The sequence below is a fragment of the Marmota monax genome, unplaced genomic scaffold, assembly GCF_021218885.2.
Source record: "Marmota monax isolate L192 unplaced genomic scaffold, Marmota_monax_Labrador192_F-V1.1 WCK01_AAM20220418_F8-fsc00222, whole genome shotgun sequence".
Classification (NCBI taxonomy): domain Eukaryota; kingdom Metazoa; phylum Chordata; class Mammalia; order Rodentia; family Sciuridae; genus Marmota; species Marmota monax.
Window position 1 is genome coordinate 195,272 of NW_026694968.1, and position 18,148 is coordinate 213,419.

At 38.5% G+C, this 18,148-nt stretch overlaps 1 long non-coding RNA gene across 1 annotated transcript in view; it reads left to right on the forward strand.

Moving 5' to 3' along the window:
* Positions 1-18,148, forward strand: part of LOC124081273 (uncharacterized) — a 135,968-nt gene that overhangs the window by 83,936 nt on the left and 33,884 nt on the right. Inside the window, exon 4 of the long non-coding RNA XR_006848002.2 lies at positions 3,438-3,566. This is a non-coding gene — a long non-coding RNA (uncharacterized LOC124081273). The remainder of the gene's footprint in view (positions 1-3,437; positions 3,567-18,148) is intronic.

Sequence of the window (18,148 nt, forward strand, 5' to 3'; positions counted from 1 at the left end):
AGATTCTTCTCTTACTTCCTGATAACTGTGCTCTCCTTTCTTTAAATACCCTCTTATCTAGGCCCTTCTAGTTCCTGAAAGTACAGGGAAAATGTCAGATATGCAGAAATAAAGAAAACCTTATTCTTTCACTGGAAATTTTCAAACTTTAGTAAAACTGTAGAAATGTTTAAATTGCCTTCCAATTTCTGAGAGAAATTGGTTTCCTTTAACGCTTAACGAGATAAACTGCAATTCGATTCAAGTCATTTTTCTGCTTCTCCTTGTTGACAATCTGAGCTCCGTTTTTTTGGTTTCCTCTTGCTTTCTGATTGACTTCAAGATTGCATCTAATCTTTTTATTTTATCTTGCACGAATGCAGCCTGCAATGTGTTGTGACAAGGAGCCAGACCTCCTATTAGCATATATTTATACCTTGCGGCACACAAAGTGGTGCTTGGGGATTATTAAACCAGGCTGGAGCTCTGAAGGCGTGTAAAAGGCATCATATTCACCCCTCCTGCCCAAAGGACCCTCTAGCCCAACTGTCTATCCACGTGGAGATCTAATTGTTTGTAGAAAGGGACAAATGAGGGGAGCCAAAATAGTGGTTGTAGACAAAGTTAATGTGATGGAGGAATTATCAGATAATTGCAGGCATGGGAAGACACAAGAGATGGTCATTGTCCTTGGAGACACCTTGCAGGAATTTTAAGGGCCATTCTACGAATCAGTTAACATGAACAAATTAGTCGACTAAGGAAGGAATTGGAACGTGAAACATTCTGGCAGAGGTTGGGAATGAAGAGCTAGGTGAGAGGTATTTATGATTCGTGGGATTCAGAATATGAATTTACAATCCCAGATGCTATGGATTGAGATTCCAAGGTAGGGTCCCTTCTGGGGTGACTTGAGGAGAGGTGATGGGCAATATCTTTTCCGGTTCTATTGTTTTTTTCCAAACATAGAAATCAACAGAAGCACGCACCAAACAGCATCGTGACACATGTCTGCACATTCTTTGGTGTTCCAGTTTTCTTTTAGTGGGGATTCTTGGGGCCTCCAGGATCTTAAGCCTTATGAATGACTAAACTCTGTCCCCTATCAAAACTGGCGATGATGTGATGTTAGTCATTCACACATGGGTTCGCCCTAATTTCCCCTCTGCTAACCATCCCACAGCACTTCTATTTTAAGCTTGTTTTCTCTAATTGCAGAAAGACAGGCTTTGTCTGCACTGAAAGAAATTTTGAGCATTAGTAAAAAGTGAAAGAGACAATTTGGGGGCAGGAAGGGAGGCCTTTGGAATGCTTTGCATGCTAGGGAATCAGTCCAGAAAAGAAAGTACTTTTCCTTTCTTGCCTGCCCAATAGCTCTTGCCCTCCTGGGATGGTAAGTCCCAGGGACTGTTCTTGGGAATTGGTGAGTTTTGCAAAATTTTTCATTATGCTATACATCTCATGATCTTCTATACATCTATTTTCTCCAATTGTCTGTGATCCCTCTGGGGACAGGAACAGTGTCTTTCCATTAATAGTTGGTGGCTGATACACAGTTTTTGAGCTATACCTTTAAATACTTCAACCTTTGAGATAGGAAGCTATGCCTGGTCAGGTCATGTGCCTGGAGTATACCAGGGTGGGCTTGGTCCCACTTTGTCTTTCTACTTTTCCAGGTATGTGGAATTGCAAGTTGACCCTCTTTGGGGTCATCTCTCAGGGCCAAGGGCTGCTGCCTTCCAGGCCATGCCTGCTTTATACACTTATTGGTGTCTGATTATCTCTGCAATCTATGTCCTGGGATGGCTGGCATGTCCCTTTTTGGACCTTTCTTCCCCCTCTGTGGTAAGATGAAGGACCAAGTTAGGCAGAGGTAATAGAAAGAACAAACAATCTACTTTGGCTTTGCCTAATTAGGTCTGAGTTGCTTAAGAAGAAGGAACTCAAAGTATTCAGAAATTATTACTTTGCATTCTTTTGTATACACTTCCCTTGGAGGGCTCAGGGGTACAGGGTAGCTGGGCTAAAGTTGGATTTGACCATGGAAAATGTGCATTTATCATAGGCATAATTCCAGGAAGGAGAGAAATGACGAGGTAATAACTAGATATGTTAGAGTTGCTTCACTTAAGGCCAGACTTTGTAGAAATGACAACCTTGAGATGTATATAGTAGAAAGGAACAAGAAAAATTTTATAAGTCATGTGTAAACATGAAATTCATTAGACATTTTGGAATTGGTGTGTGGAGAGATCAGAAGAAGAGGAGAAGGCACAGGTTCTTATTCAGGGGAAGACAGAGACACTTACTAGTGTTAGATAGTGTTAGGAAAAATGGGTATAAGTACTGGTTAAGAAGTTGGAGCAGCCACCACAACAATACCTATAGGATTATGACATTGAAACCAACAGAATGTAAACTATTTAGAGGAAACCAAGGAAAGGAAATAAATAAATAAAAGGAAAGCATGGGACATGGCACCATGTAAGATAGCACATGTTAATGGAATAGTATTTATAATCCAGATACATGGCTTAGTGTCACCAATCAAAAGACCTGTTTTTAGAACTGAGATATAAATAATATAAGGATCTAAAAACAAGGCTACAAAAGGATTGACAATAAAAGAATGGAAAAAATATACCAGGCATATAAGAAGTAAAGAGATCATAGGTAAGTACTCTCAGTACCAATCAAATAGAATTTAAGGTGAATAACATAATAAGGGACAACAAGGGACATTATATGTTGAAGATATAACATAGTAAATCAGGAACATATATGCTTTTAACAGTAAGACCTGAAAATATAAAAGGCAACAACTGATTGACCTAAGAATGAATGTAGGTAAAACAATGATGGTTAAAACTTAAAACAAAAACAGAAACAAAAAACCTCTTGGAAGCTGATAAAACAAATAGAAAAGCTACAGAACAAACATCTAAAATATGTGATTTTCAAGCAAGTATAAGTCAAATAGGAAGCTTAACAAATTTCAAAGGATCAACTTTGTAAGACTCTATTTTTTGACTATAGTGTGCTGTAACTACAAATTAATAGTAAAGGGAAAGCTAGATAGCTAACTAACTAAATGACCTGAATGTTGGAAAACTAAAAATTTTATCTAAAGATTTCCACAAGTTTTTATATATAAAAACAAAGTCAAGAACTCTCCCCACTTGCTGTATTAAGACTGTATTATTTAATATATCTTTTTGTCTAGTCTCTGGTAAATTTATTTTCTGGGTTAGAGGATGAGAAGCTGTAATAACAATTGAAACAAAAGGAGAAGAGGAAGAGGAGGAGGAGGAAGAGGAAGAGGGAAAAAAGTAGAATCAGCCTCATCTCCTATATAGATATAACCTCTATAGTTAATTGGAAATTTGGGGGAAATGTGAAAAAATTAGAGGATGCAAGGCAATTCCTTAACTGAAAGTTGTTTCTCCTAATTTTGCCAGATGGTTGGAAATGTACAGCAACTGGAACTACTACATCCTTACTTGGGAGTGTGATCTTCAGAACTACCTCCTGTGCACCATGATGTTCACAAGAGAAACCACATAGAACCTTAAGGAGTCAAGAGGAAGGTAATAATTGCTACATATGTGTAGCTTATTCCAAAGATCCCAGGTTAAAGGACAGTACTGGATTGCAGGTATTTTAACATTTGTAGAGAGCCACTGATGTCATCTCTATTTGTCTCCCAGCTGATATGACCATGGTAAGTGTGGGTCACTTACTGATTTCAAACATTTTCCACTGGGAAATGTAGGGTAGTTACAATTTTTGGCATAATAGTGTAGTGGGCTAAGTTTCTGGGAAACCAACTCTGAGACAGAGTCTGAAATATGTGAGACTAGAATCAAAAAATGCTCTTAGGGTCAACCCTTGTAGAAAGAAAGAGAAAGAAGGGAAGAAAGGAGGATCAGTCAGAGGAAGAAACTGACTGTGGGGAACCTCAATAGAACAGATGTGTTACAGAAGTTTCCAAGCTGGGATAACCCTGTAGACTTGTCTCGGATTGGGGTGAGAGAGCTGGGATTTTCTACTCAACAACTAGTAGTCATTGCATGGGGCCTGTTCTGGAAAGGGTGCATCAGCTTGGGCAAGGTGACTTTGGCTAATGCAATGCCCATAGTGTTCTCAGGTAATAAAGAGGTAATAAATCCTTCATTCCTCAGGGAAGACATGGATGCCCTCCACGCCCTCAGTGATACAATTTCATATCATTTTGATTCCTAACTATTTTTTGTTGCTGTTTTTGTTTAGATAAGTGAAGGGTCGGAAGGAATCAGGTGAAAGCCTAGCACTTGCTCTTACTCTGGGCATAGTTTGAGGACAATGGCTCTATGAACATGAATTTAAAAAACTATGCTTTATAAAGCTGTAACATAGGAAGTTCTAGAATTTTTTCTAAGACCCTCTTGTCTGAATATATCACTAAGTGTGGGAATATGCTTCCCTTTTTTTTTATCATATGGAAATGGGAAAACATGAAGAAAATCATAAAAGTTTCAGGTACTGTGTTCTTTGTCAAACCATATTATTTTATAGATATATATTTTTGAAAGAATGTGTGTGTATGTGTGTTGAAAGAATTTTAAAATCCCAATGACAACTCTTCGACTTATTTTTTAACCTCAGGTTAATCAAGGATGATTCAAAGATAAAAAGAAATGTAGTTTATGGCTCTTTGAAAGGCTTATTGCTAATTCTATTTCTTACCCCATCTCCCTACTTTTCTTTCTACCTTAAATCCAGCTGAACTAAAGGGTGGAGAGAGCAGAGGGGAGGCCAACCATGAAACTGACAGTGTGGAGTGGGGTAAGAAACACAGGACAGGAAGCACATTCTGTCGATCTGGATGGATGGAGGACATTGTCAATGCCTGGTCTTTCTGGGGTTGCCTTTTTGATGAAGATTTTTCTCTACCCCTTGGGTATAGCTAGAATGTGCCCCAGCCTGTGGAGACAGATCCCAGCAGTTAGTGCATCTACCCATCATGGGTAAAGCTTCTCCTCAGAGTGTGGAGATGTGGGGGGGACTAAGCACATGTGTTCTGGAGTAAGACCATGCATGTTCAAATACCAACTTCACTTCCCGCTTGTTCTGTCATCTTGGATAAGGGACTTAACCTCTCTAAGCCTTAGTTTTCTCATCTATAAAATGGGTTGATAATAGTACCTCATAGATTTTGTTGTTGTGAATTGAAAGAATTAACTCTTTAAAGTCATGTAGAAAAAGTATTTGATAAATATTGGCTATTATTTACTTTTGGGGGCCATATTCCCTAGATTTCTTGTACTTTGATACATTCAGTATCACACATAAAGCACTTCTACACCCAAACCTCCCACTCAGGCTTCAGGGTCAGAACATTCTTAGCCAGTACCTTCTCTGCACATAATATTTGAGCAAGTGTACAGAGGTAACCATATATTCTTACTACACACACACACACACACACACTCATACAAAAACATACACACACATATGTATATAAGTATTAACACAAATAATTTCCCATCTAATTATCTTTACTTATAATTATCCATCCTCATAAGGATTATTTCTATTCCTGACCTACATATTGAGGTCATTTCAAAGCTAATAAATTCAAGGTGGGATCCTTTGTTAAGTATATATTCCCCCCCCCCCCATTCTCTCCTTGCCTCATCTTGATTATCTGGGAGATGAATTTCTAATTTAAAAAAGGGGGAGGATATAGAGGTAAGGACCCTTGTATTAGGCCAAAATTTCCCCTGATACTTTAGTGTTGATGTTTCTCAACCTGTTTTTTTTTTTTTTTTTTTTTTTTGGTCCGTCTTTTTTATTTTCCTTTAAGAAAAGAAAGGAGCTAAGATGGAGAGCAGGCTAGGAGACTCTAAAGAATAGGATTTATTTTTATCAATTTGGAAACATAACAGAATGAAACAAACATGGGAGTCACTGATCATGACTTCATTTGGGTTGAACTCTGAAGCCCAGGAAATGTGCAGAAACATATTTCCATTTCCACTGATAATTTTATACTTCTCTTAATAGTTGCTTATTTACAGACATAATTATTCCTTTAATTAGCCTAGAGATTTTTCTCTCTCTAAAATATGTGTTAACTAATTGATTATTAAGCAAGTATTTTTGTGCCAAGCACTGTCCTAGGCACCAGGGATCTAGCTATGAGTGAACAAAAACAGATGTCAAAGAGGTCAAAGTTCTCACAGTATTTATATTCCAGTGGGAGGAGACAATGCATCAATAAACAAATACGTATTATGTTGGCTGGTAAAAAGATGGAAAAAGAAAGCAGGTAAGACAAATGGATAAGGAAAATAAAATAAATAAGAAAAATAATCCCCAAACTAAAGCTGGGCAAGAAGTTAGAGAATGATAGTTGGTGGTGACTGTGTGTGATTTTGAGTGGTTGTTCTGGGGCATCCTTTCAGAAAGGGTTTCATTTGAACTAAGACCTTAACACAAACAAATTGGTTTTTTTGTTGTTGTTGTTGTCACCAGGTGAGATTTTTATCAAGAATACCTGGAATTTCCTTGGTATCAAAAATTTAGGAACCATAATTTCCCCTATATCGACCTTGATCACATCTATAGCAGAGTTGTAACGTTCAGCTTTCCATTTAGAATATGTTGATAACCACTCCGACATTAGAAAATTCTTCTTTTCTACATTCATTCTTTATCTCGTCCTATGAAAGGGCAAAATGTAGGAACAAGGCCAAAAATGGCTTATTATTATAAATGTTCTTAAGTTTGGATATGGAAATTTAGTGCCTAAAGCTTTCATATTTGTTTGAAACACCCATGCCTTTTTTTTCCCCCTTCATCTTTTTTAAAAGCTAAGATTCAGAACTGCAGTAACAAGAAGGAACCAATTTGGGGGCATTGGAACTAGCAGTTCCAGTGACATTTATGAATTTTCTTGTCTGATCCGTGTAAGTCTGTTCCGGGGAGGTTACATAGATCTGAGGTCTGGTACATCCTTCAAACTTACCTCCCTCTGGTGGCCACTTTAACACCTGAAAATCCCCATGCCTTTCCATCAAAGTCTCCATAACGGAGACAGAGGGCCTGCTGAGTTGGATTTTTATGGTAAATTCCTTTTGTATTGTATGTTTATGTCTCATTACACCTTGAATTTTTACTATGTTGTTCTCCATCATCCCAAACACATTCAACCGAAGGCTGATTTTTTTTTTTTTCCTGCTGTGATACTCATGTGTCTATGACAGAAGGAAGGCAATCATCTGGGGATGAATGGACCTTTTAGACCTGCAGTTCACATTCCAGTTTTATCTTAGGAGCAGGCAGCATGCCCAATTTATGCTGTGCCTTGTTTCTAGATTGTTTTAGCTCGGCTAACGTCATTTTCAGTGGGTGAAAGAGCTTGTCCTATATTTCCTGGCACATCATATGGAGGCCTAGAAGAGGAGAACGTGCTTACATTTCTATTCCATGGCCACCAGATGGGACCCTTTCCAGGGATGATTTGAGAACCATTGTATCAACAGGTTTGATGATGGTGGAACAGAGAGGTGCTTGCTGCTGGATGACAGGGAGGACACACTTTATTATTATTTGAAGCTTCTCTGACCTCAGTCCCAAACTTCCACAACTGCCAAGGAAATATGCAAGAAAAATTTATTTTTAAACATGAGGAGAGTAGGAGGCTCTATGCTAGGTTTATAGCGGGGTCGGGAGAGGATCCATATAAGCATCCCTGTGGGATGTAGGGTGTAAACAGAACAAATGTGATAAGAACAGGAGTGAAAGCAAGAAATAATAGAGAAGTAGAAAGGACTATGGAATCAAATATATCCCCCAATTATATTTGAGGAAGATTATTCTTGAAGAGGAGAAATTCTTGTAATTGCAGTAGATGAGGGATAGAAGTGGTAAAGGAAGTAGAGATGAGGGAGGAGGCAGCGACATTGGTGGAGGTGGACAGTATACTGGAAGTGTTGGAGAAATTGAAAGAAGGGTGAAAGAGGTTGTGGAGGGGGTAAAATTGGTGATGGAGAAACTTGTGGTGGTAGTCAAAGTGGTAAAGCCATCTAGGTTACACAAATATCCAATCTTTATACAAGGCAGAGTGAAATAAGTACCCCAGTGCACAGGAGAGCATGCAACCACGTGAAATACTTTTTAATTTTTGTTTACCTTGAGTGTTTAGATATCATTAATTCCATACATTTTTTTCACTTTCAAGTCTAAAATTTTTCTTATTTTCTTAAGTCGCTCAGAGAGCAGCTGAACATTAGTGCCCATTCATTTTACTCTGAGCACCTTCTATCAGCCAGACTGGACCAATCATAGACAACAGAAAATGACAAAGACATGGTTTCTGTCTTCATTTAGGAAACAGACCTGTAAACAGAACATAAAGCAGTGAAATTAAATGTAAGGATGGCAGAATGATAGACTTTGCAGAGAAATAACAGACAACCAAGGTGGGGAGTGCTGGGTCAGGGGAGGTTTCCTGGAACAAATAATAATCTGAGGATTAGAGAATCGAGAATTAGTTGGTTGAAGGGGAAGATAAGTGGTATAGGCCACACTAAGGAAGAGAGAAACTGTTTGTGGTAAATATGTAGTTGTAAATAGTTGTTCAGCTTCTACTTTCTCCACTTCAACATGGGAATGTTCAGTTCCTTGCAATATGTTGGGATTTAGAATCAAGTTCAAAAGCATCTGTGGTTCCAAAAAGTAAATTTTAAGTGGAATGAGGAACTTCTGGTGCTTAGTGGTGAAGTAGAGTTTTGTTTGCAAGTAGAGACAATAAGAGCTAATCTTAGAGCTGGTGCCCCCAAATTATTCAAACCTGCTCATTCTCTTGGCCTAGGAAATGAATGGGAAGACAGAATTTAAGTGATTTTTTCCTATCAGGGGAGCAGGATGAACAGTGTTTAAGCTGGGATAGATGAGCAGCATGTAGCATCTGTGTGGAATGATAAATTACTCACTCTGAGAAGACCTGATATGCAGGAAAAAGTCAGCCAAAAATATGAGTCACTCATTTAACCTCTTGAAGAGACGGAACATACTAAGATGGGGAAGGTAATTAGACTCTTCAAGATTGATGGAAATGAAAAACAAACTAAAAAAAAAAAAAAAACAACACACATGCATTTTTGATCAAATTAAAATATGAATTTTCAAACAATGCATGGTTGTTAGACAAATGATTCAATAGAAGTACACAAATATATCTGAATAGAGTTTCAAAAGCTGTGTTTTAAATAGGAAATCTTAAAGTCTATGAAATTGATTTCCTGGAATGAACACTGCAAATGACTCTTCAGAGATCACAGACGGGGGATTTCTCTGGGCCCTGAGGTGCCCTGCAGAGGAATTAGTGCATCTCTAGTTCTTGGTGCTTCTGTGGTGAACAAAAGGAGATGCTCAAAGAGGCTGGATGGTGGCTTGATGTTTTTTATGCAGAATTTCCAAATCAGAGTGGGCACCTCCTATCCAAAAGATTTGCTGTTTTTTTGCCACCTACCCTGGAAAGCAGGACATGGATTGCATAGAATAAAATTTTAGAAGCTGACCTCTGAACCTCATATTTAAATTCATTTCTGGCTTATTCTTTCCAAATAGCAATTGAGTTTAACTATTGTGATTTAGCCATCTGCAGTCCATGTTTATAATTGTTCACACTATTATTGTCTCTGAAATTTTCACAGTTAATATTATTAAGGGGTGGATATATGATTTCCTGTGTGGTTCCATTCACTCTTCTGGCCCATTTTGATAAGAAAGTGCCTACCTGCTGCACCAAGGAGCTTTTATTGGCATTTTGAATTTTCACTGGTAAGCAAATAATATAGGAGAACAGAACCACTCCATTGGTAGCCTTTCAGATACAGAATTCTGTTTAATTTGCAAAAACCCTTTATAAATTCTAACTATTAACTCAGCCTTTCTTGCCTGCCTTACAAAAGCAGCTCTTAGGAAATAAAGCATTTGGGACCCAGTGGGAAAGATTCCAAGCTCATACTGCCAAATCTCCTGAGTTATCCTGACTCCCACCTGAGATTTTGGGATTTTCTATTATGAAAGGGGGAGGGAGGGGTCAGCCCCATCTGGAACCTAGATGAGAGAGTAAATAGACTTGTCTGTTTTTCAAAGATAATTGTGGGTTATGAAACAAAGCTAAGTAGGTAGCAAAATCCTACGCAGATTACAAAAGTGATTTTATATCTCTGCATTAGCACACGTAATTTTAGGCCCTGAAGCAATGTCTGGTGGACCAGTCAAACTTGCTGGGGCAATCAGTTAATGAGTCCAAGAGAAGCAATGGTTGGAATTAGATCATGGATTATGGATTCCTAAAACTGGAAAGGACTTCAGAGATTTTTCTAGGCAAACTCTTTTGCTTTATAGTTGAGGAAATAGAGGCCCAGAGAAGCACAGTTATTTCTAGTGGTTATCCTGATTTCCAGCACTGTGCTTTGGTGTGGGATGACCCTCAGCTCAAACTCAAATTATTGCTATATGTATTCACTGTGTCTGTTCCTCAGAACATGTGTCATGAGGGACACATGACTCATGACTCCTCACAGCTAATCCTGCTGTTCAAAGATCACAAAGCATCTTGTTCTCATTAGTTCTGGTCATACCTCTGGTAGGTGGGCAACATTCTCCATGATTGACCCCCAGTGTCTGGCTCTGCCATTAGTCTGAGGGTGGGTTGAGGGGATTTTGGGAGACATTTCCTAGGCTGGGACTTTTCACCTTAGACTTCCTTTTCCTTGGGATTCTTTCTCAAGCTGAGGGAAAGAGTAGTCTGACTACAGGATTTTTGTTTTCCTGAAAGGTTGGCAATAGTGATGAAAGTCTTGTTGAAGTTAATTGAACTCTCTGAGCTTTTGTTTCTTCTTTGTGAAATAAAAAAAAGAAAAAAAATATAATTCACAAGGTTGGTCCCAAGTATAAGGGACGCATTTAAAAAAATGTTTATTTTCTCTCTTTTTGTAACAATTTCTGAATATTATTAGTTTTTGATTAGTCTAAAAATAATTTTCAAATTTTCTGTTTATGAAGATAATACATCTTTAGTAATGAAACAATGCTGAAAATTATGAAATTCTTTCAACACCTACAACCAGAGAGAACTATTGTGCCTACTTTTATAATATTCTTCCAGTTATCTCTCTGGGTATCAATGTCTGTATTAGCATTTATAATGTTGCATAAAATGCAATCATAATATAGACAGTTTCTCAATCTGCTTTTTTGCATATAGTTTAACGAAACTGTTAATAGATACTTTCTAACAGTTCTGGGAATATTTAAATCCCAAATGTAGGAAATAAGGGACAATACCAGGTAAAACTTCACTATGACCTGATTGGCACTCTTCTCTTCAATTGGCCCTTTCCTCTGTTCTCCTCAATTAAGACAGAATATGCCACTGGACGTATACAATGCATTTCTTGGATTTGCAAAAGATTTGCAAACATTTTCATTTCCCCTAACAAAAGCCAGGGTAAATAAATGTCATATACTACTATAGTTCCCTATGGAGCCCATAAGATCCCCTTAATCATATCCTTCCTCTATTTTCCAGGGGATGAACTTTCAGGAAAGGCATAGATTTTTTTTTTATATATACTTAAGCTCATTGGGTTTTGTTGGCCTGTAACTATATGTGATGCCATGTTTTATTTAGTTTGATCTTCTTGGTGTCCCAGTGTCTTGCCATTATTAGACAGACAGACTGATATTGGCCACACTCTGTTCTTCATTTGCTTCTCAGTTTTGTTCACATTCCCAGTGTCTTTGGGACTCTGATAGTGGTGATATAAGTGATGACTTAGAATCAAGCAATGTAAAGGCATGCAGAGTGATTCTGCCTGGAATTATCATCTGTTGTTGCCATCAACCCATTCCTGTGAGTACCTGTTAGTAGAAAATAGTGCTAATTGAAAGTCTTTGGGTATTGGGAATTCTGGGTCATAATGGGCAGGTGAAAAACTTCAGTATTAAAAACTTGTGTAAGAATCACACTTCCATGCAAAAGGTTCTCATCCATGAAGGGAAGATATTAATATTCATGTGGTCCCAGATCACCAATATAATGTGAAGGAGACTTTCTTATACTTTGAGATCCTCTGATTAGAGCTGGCAATTTAAAAGTAGCATTTTCAGGCTGTTTTCTGTTTTGTCATAATTGGACCAAACTCTCTCCCAGCGTCTATGCATTTTGGTTTCTCTTCAGCCTCCTGTCTCCCCACCACAGGAGTTTGCCCTGATTTGTTCATGCCAGATGTATTGAGGTGGTTTTTATCAGGCAGCTTTCAATTAGGAAATGGTGGCGAGCGCGCCTACTCATTTCTCACCATCTCCATAAGGAGCCACTTTAACTCTGATGCAGTGATGCAGGGCTTCTAACCGAGACCTCAAGGGGAAAGGCCCCATCACTAATCTTATGTGCTCATCCAAAACAGAAGGCAGTGGTGATTTGCAATCAAGGCTCACTGGCACCTCAGTGACGGCCCCTAGAGGGCTCTGCCAGGCCCACTGTGAAGATGGAGACATTTTAGAACCACTGGAGTGGTTCTGGCGCTTCTGACCTTGTGCCAAGTTTCTGTCATAACTGGAGATTAGACATGTTTTCATTAGGAACATTGGGGAATTAATAGAAAATAGATTCTTGACTTTGAAATTTACCTTGCTGAATTTGTCTTCCAAGAGAAAACCTCGAATTTATGTGGCGTCTTCATTCCAAGATTGATGATGATGACGATGATGACGACGACAATGATGTGTGAGGGTTTTCCTTTGCTGATTATTCATGTTTCTCTCCATACAGAACCTCTGTATGAGGTTGACTGGCAGAGCTGGAAAACAAGAAACAGATAAGATCCATGCTTGGAAAATTCTGGAAAACAAAATGGGTTTTTCATATATTTATATTCATGCGTTCTTATAAGTGAACAACCCAGAACTTCAAACTAAATTTTGAAGAAATTATGACAAAAAAATTGATGTTTTTTTAAAAAATTAAATCTACATATATGTAAAGCACACTAAATTTACTGAGACAAATTTGAACTAATTTCCTCCCTCCCTCCCTCCCTTCCTCCCTTCCTTCCTTCCTTCCTTTCTTCCTCCCTTCCCAGGACCTTGCATTTGCTAGGCAAGTACTCTTCTACTGAGCTACACCCCCAGGCCCTGGAAGCTTAAATTTTAATTGTGCTCCCTCTCTCTTTTGTTTAGTAAATGGACTAAAAGCAATTACTCGAAGACCAGGAAAAGACAGCTAGCTTTTCCCTGCAAATATAGACAGAAGGTAGTTTTCATGCTAGGTGTATTCCATTTCAGGTAGACCCTCCACCCTTCTCTATCACTGGCTTCCTTGTCCTCTGTATTTCACTAGCTTTGACAATAAGAGACATCTCCCACACACAGAAGGGCAAGAGAAGTGTAAGTTCTAGATATTTATTCCCTCGGTTCCCTTTTTGGTAAGTATGACTGAAAACAATGAGACATAGAAACAAATTCTTATCATTTTTTGGGATGCACATGCTATCATGTTTGAGAGTGATTCTATATTAAAACCAGCTTTTTAGTCCTCACTCAAATATGAGTAGATAACTGAAGATTACAAGACATTTGAGGAAAGCCTTTAATGGGAGAGAGAGAGGGAGGGAGGGAGGGAGAGAGAGAGAGAGAGAAAAGGAGAATCAGAAACAAAGCGACTTAGAGGAAGCAGAAACTAAACATCTTAAAAATTAAAGCCTATTATTAAATATTCTCAAGGAAATAAGGGAAGATATTGCAACCATGAAACAAGAACTGAATGCTATTTAAAAAGGACAAAAATAGATTCTTAGAGTTTAAAAATGTAATAGATTAAGTGAAACTCAATAGAAATATTGAAGATCAGATTGAATAAATCTCCCTGAAATAAAGCAAAAGTGAAATGTGGCTGGGTATGGTGGTGCATGCCTGTAATCTCAGTGGCTCTGGAGGCTGAGGCAGGAGGATCACCAGTTCAAAGCCAGCCTCAGCAAAAGCAAGGTGCTAAGCAACTCAGTGAGACTCTGTAAATAAAATACAAAATCAGGTTGGGTCTGTGTCTCAGTGGTTGAATGCCCCTGAGTTCAATCCCTGTATAAAAAAGAAAAGAAAAGAAAACAAAAAAAGGTGATGGAAAATAGTGGATTAGATGTTAATTTTATCTGACTGATAAAATTTCCTGAAAAAGAGAATAGAGAAAACAGAAAGAAGAAAATCATCAGCCTAATGAGTCAAGAAAATATTCCAAGGAAAGACATAAATTTCCATCCTGAAAGAGTTTACTGAGTACCCTCAGAATGAACAAAAATAGACCCACAACAAGGGCATCTCATTATGAGAATCTGGAATATTGAGGACAAAGAACCTCAGATAAGCTTTTAGAAAGAGAAAAGTAGACCACAGAAAGCAACAGGATCAGAATGGCTCTGGCCTTCTCACAAGCAAAACTAGGACCTAGAACCAATTGAACAATAGGTTCTCTCAAGTTCTAAGGGGAAAGTGATTATCAACCTTGAATTTGATACCCAAAGTATCCTTTGGATGTGAGGGGAGAATAAAAGCATCATTAGACACACACATGCTCAAAACCATTTCCTTCCGCATACCTCTTCTTAGGAAGCAACCGGTTCTAGATTGGGGCTTTCCACCCTAGACTTCCTTTTCTCTGTGCTCCATAAACATAAGGGTTTAAACCAAGAAAGATAAAGCTACAAGACACAGGAAATAGAGAGTAAAAGGAATTCTCAGAAGAACTAGTGATGGGATACACCAAGAAGACAGTGAATGTACCAGATAGTGAGACATGGGAGCAGATCATAAAGCTCCAAGATATATTCTTAGGAAGATGAAATTACTGGGATATCCCTATGTATTAAGTATCTTGAGAGATTTAGACAACTTTCTAAAGATTGGTATTAAGTAAGTGATAAATACATAGAAAATCTAAAAAGTGAATGCAAGGCAATTATCACAGAAAAATAGTTGTAAAGAAAAGGAAAAATTGTTATGATTATTATTTGGCTCATCTGTGAATAGCATTTACATAGTAATAGTATTATAAATTTCAAATATTGGTCTATCTAAAATTATAAAATTATAATTATGTTGAAAAGATGAAAAGATAAGGAAAGGCACATTGGTACAGTGGGGTACATAAATGAAAAGAAATAAAATATTAAGTTTTATAGGAATAAGTCAATAAATAGTGCCTAAAATTGGAAGAGAGAAGAAAGAGGAGGGGAACCAAACCAAAACCAAAATACTACCAACTAATAGAACAACACAAAAATGTCATTTCGAGACCTAGAGACCAATTTCATGTATTAGTGAAAAGGCATGAAAGTAATTACCTCATGAAAGGGGGAAACGGGGCTGAGGGAGATAAGGAACTACTATCTTTTTGTAATAAACCTTGTAGAATGATTTGACTATTAACTTTAAACATGCATGTCTATCTGATTAAAAAATAATAAAGGAAACCATAAAAAGAAAATTAATTAAATAATTAAAAATATGCATGCACCCCAGGCAGTCATTGCTAAGCAATCAGAATTGGCAAACAAGTGAAACTATTCTTATTTGGGCAACATGAAAACTATAAAAGTAGAAAAATCATTTTTTATGAGTGTCATTACGGCATTGCTTATTAGAGAAAAGGTTTGTAAAATTGGATTAATTATCAATGGGTGCCTGTCACATCAAGAAGTTTAGGGCGTAAGATGCAGTATTGTTTTATCTTATTGTGGGAAGCAAGGGACAGGACAGAACAAGAGTCAGGGGACTGTGATTCCAGCTAAAAAGGAACAGATTTTCAGCCTAGACTTGTGTAGAGTCAATTGCAGGGCAATCAGCTAAGGTGAGCCCTAGAGATCTGGGCAGTGGAAGCTACGGGCTGAGTAGTCTGAGCAGGAAGAGGGGCACTATGGTTTGGATATGGCATAAGTGTGTTGCCCAAGGGTTCATGGATGGGAAGCTTCATTCTCAGTGTGGTGAGGTTAAGAGGTAGGTTAAGGGATCTTTAAAAGGTGGAGTCAAGTAGGAGGTCCTTGGGTCATGAGGCATGCCCTTGGAGGGGATTAACCAGTAGTTCTTGTGGGACCCTAGTTTGTCCCTGGTCTCATTTTCCAACTTCCTCTCACCATGTGATCTCTGTCCCTCTTGTACTTGCTTCCACTATGATGTCATCTGATATGATGTGATGCGGTCAGGGGACCTGCACCAGAGCAGTCACAATGTTATTTGGACTTTCAGGCTCTAAAACTGTGAGATAAATAAACACTCCTTTCTTTACAGATTATACAACTTCAGGTAGTTTGTTACAGTAATAGAAAACATACTAATACAAGGGGTACCAGAAAGCAGACTTCAACTCTGATCTTTAGGGTAGGTGAATTCAGGTTTCCTGGTCTATTACACATTTCTCACTAGGTAGAGTGTTGTTTACAGGTAGAAGAAGGTGGGGGCCTGTAGGCATCCTGATCTCTTGACCCTCTATGCTTCATTTCTTTGACCTTTACAACTGGATTTCTTAAATTTTACCTGTATGCTTAGTTTTTTTTCTAACATTGGGGCCTGATCCTATATCAGCAGCTCCCAAAGCTGGTGTTTTAGACAGCTTTATCACTGCTCTGACTAAAAGACCTGACCAGAACAATTGTAGAGGAGGAAAAGTTTATTTGGGGGTTTATGGTTACAGAAATCTCAGTCCATAGACTACAGGCTCCATCTCTCAAGGTGAGCTAAAACATCATGGCAGAAGGGTGTGATGAAGGGAAGTGGCTCACAGAATGATCAGAAAACAAAGAGAGGCTCCGTTTACCCAATAACAAAATATATACCCCAAAGGCACATCAGCAATGACCCCCCTCCAGCCACACCCTACTTGCCTTCAGTTACCTCTCAGTTAATCCCATCAGGGGATTAATTCACTGATTAGGTAAAGGCTCTCATAACCCAATCATTTCTCCTCTAAACCTTTTTGCACTGTCTCACACAGGAGCTTTTGGGGGATACCTAATATCTAAACCATAACAGCTGAACAGTTGGCATCATCACCCTCTCCTATGATTTTGATTAAATGTCCTCCAAGAGCTCAGGTGTTGAAAGCTTGTTTCCAATGCAGCAGTGCTCAGAGGTGGACCTTTGAGTTCATTAGATCATGAGGGCCCTGACCTCATGAATGGATTAATCCATTTATGTATTCATAGTTAAATATGTTTAGAGGGAGTGACTTTGTTATAAAAGTAAGCTCTTGCTTTGCTTCCTGGCTGCTATGAGGTGAGCAGCCTCCTTTACCATATACCCATTGCCATGGTGTTCTGTGTTATCATAGGCCCAAAAGCAACTGGGCCAATCACATGGACTAAAACCTCGGAAACCATGAGCCAAAATAAACCTTTTCTCCTTTTAAGTTGTTTACCTCAGATATTTTATCACAGTGATGGGAAGCTGACTAATACACCCTCTGATGTTAGCAGCATAAATAAATCCTTGTCTTATACCCCCAATCACTGAGAACCTCACCTGAACTTCAGACCCTCTTTCTGTTCTAATGCCCAGCCTCCTAAATGTTCACCACACAATACATGTCCATAGCACTTCATGATACCTGTTCTGGGTTGGGCAGAAAGTTTGCCACAAACCTTTATTTCACCCCTGCCCAATGTGTGATTTGTATCTCATCTTCATTTTCCCCCTGTAGACTGATCACCTAGCTTCAGGCCAAGCTTTGATCCTGTCTCTCTGACTTTCAATAAAGCCCAGGTCCTGACCTTATTCCCAGGTTAGGAATTTACTGAACATTTATAATCAACCTATTTGAAATCCTCCAAACATTGTGCTTTACAGGTTTATAGAGATTACCTCATTCACAGCTTATAATAACTCTCTAGGGTAATAGTTAAGATAACCAACACCAGATAAGAAACTGTACTTTGAAGCTATGAAAGGACTTGTCCATGATCACAGTACAGGGATGGGGCAGGAATTGAAACACAGGTCATCTACTTTCAGCCTCAGGCTGTGATTACAAGCCTCATTTCCTCTCAAGGTCTTTGTTGAAACTTCATCATCTACTGACTCAACTTCTCCCAGGTTTCGAATCCTGAATCTAGTTGCAGGTGAGTCC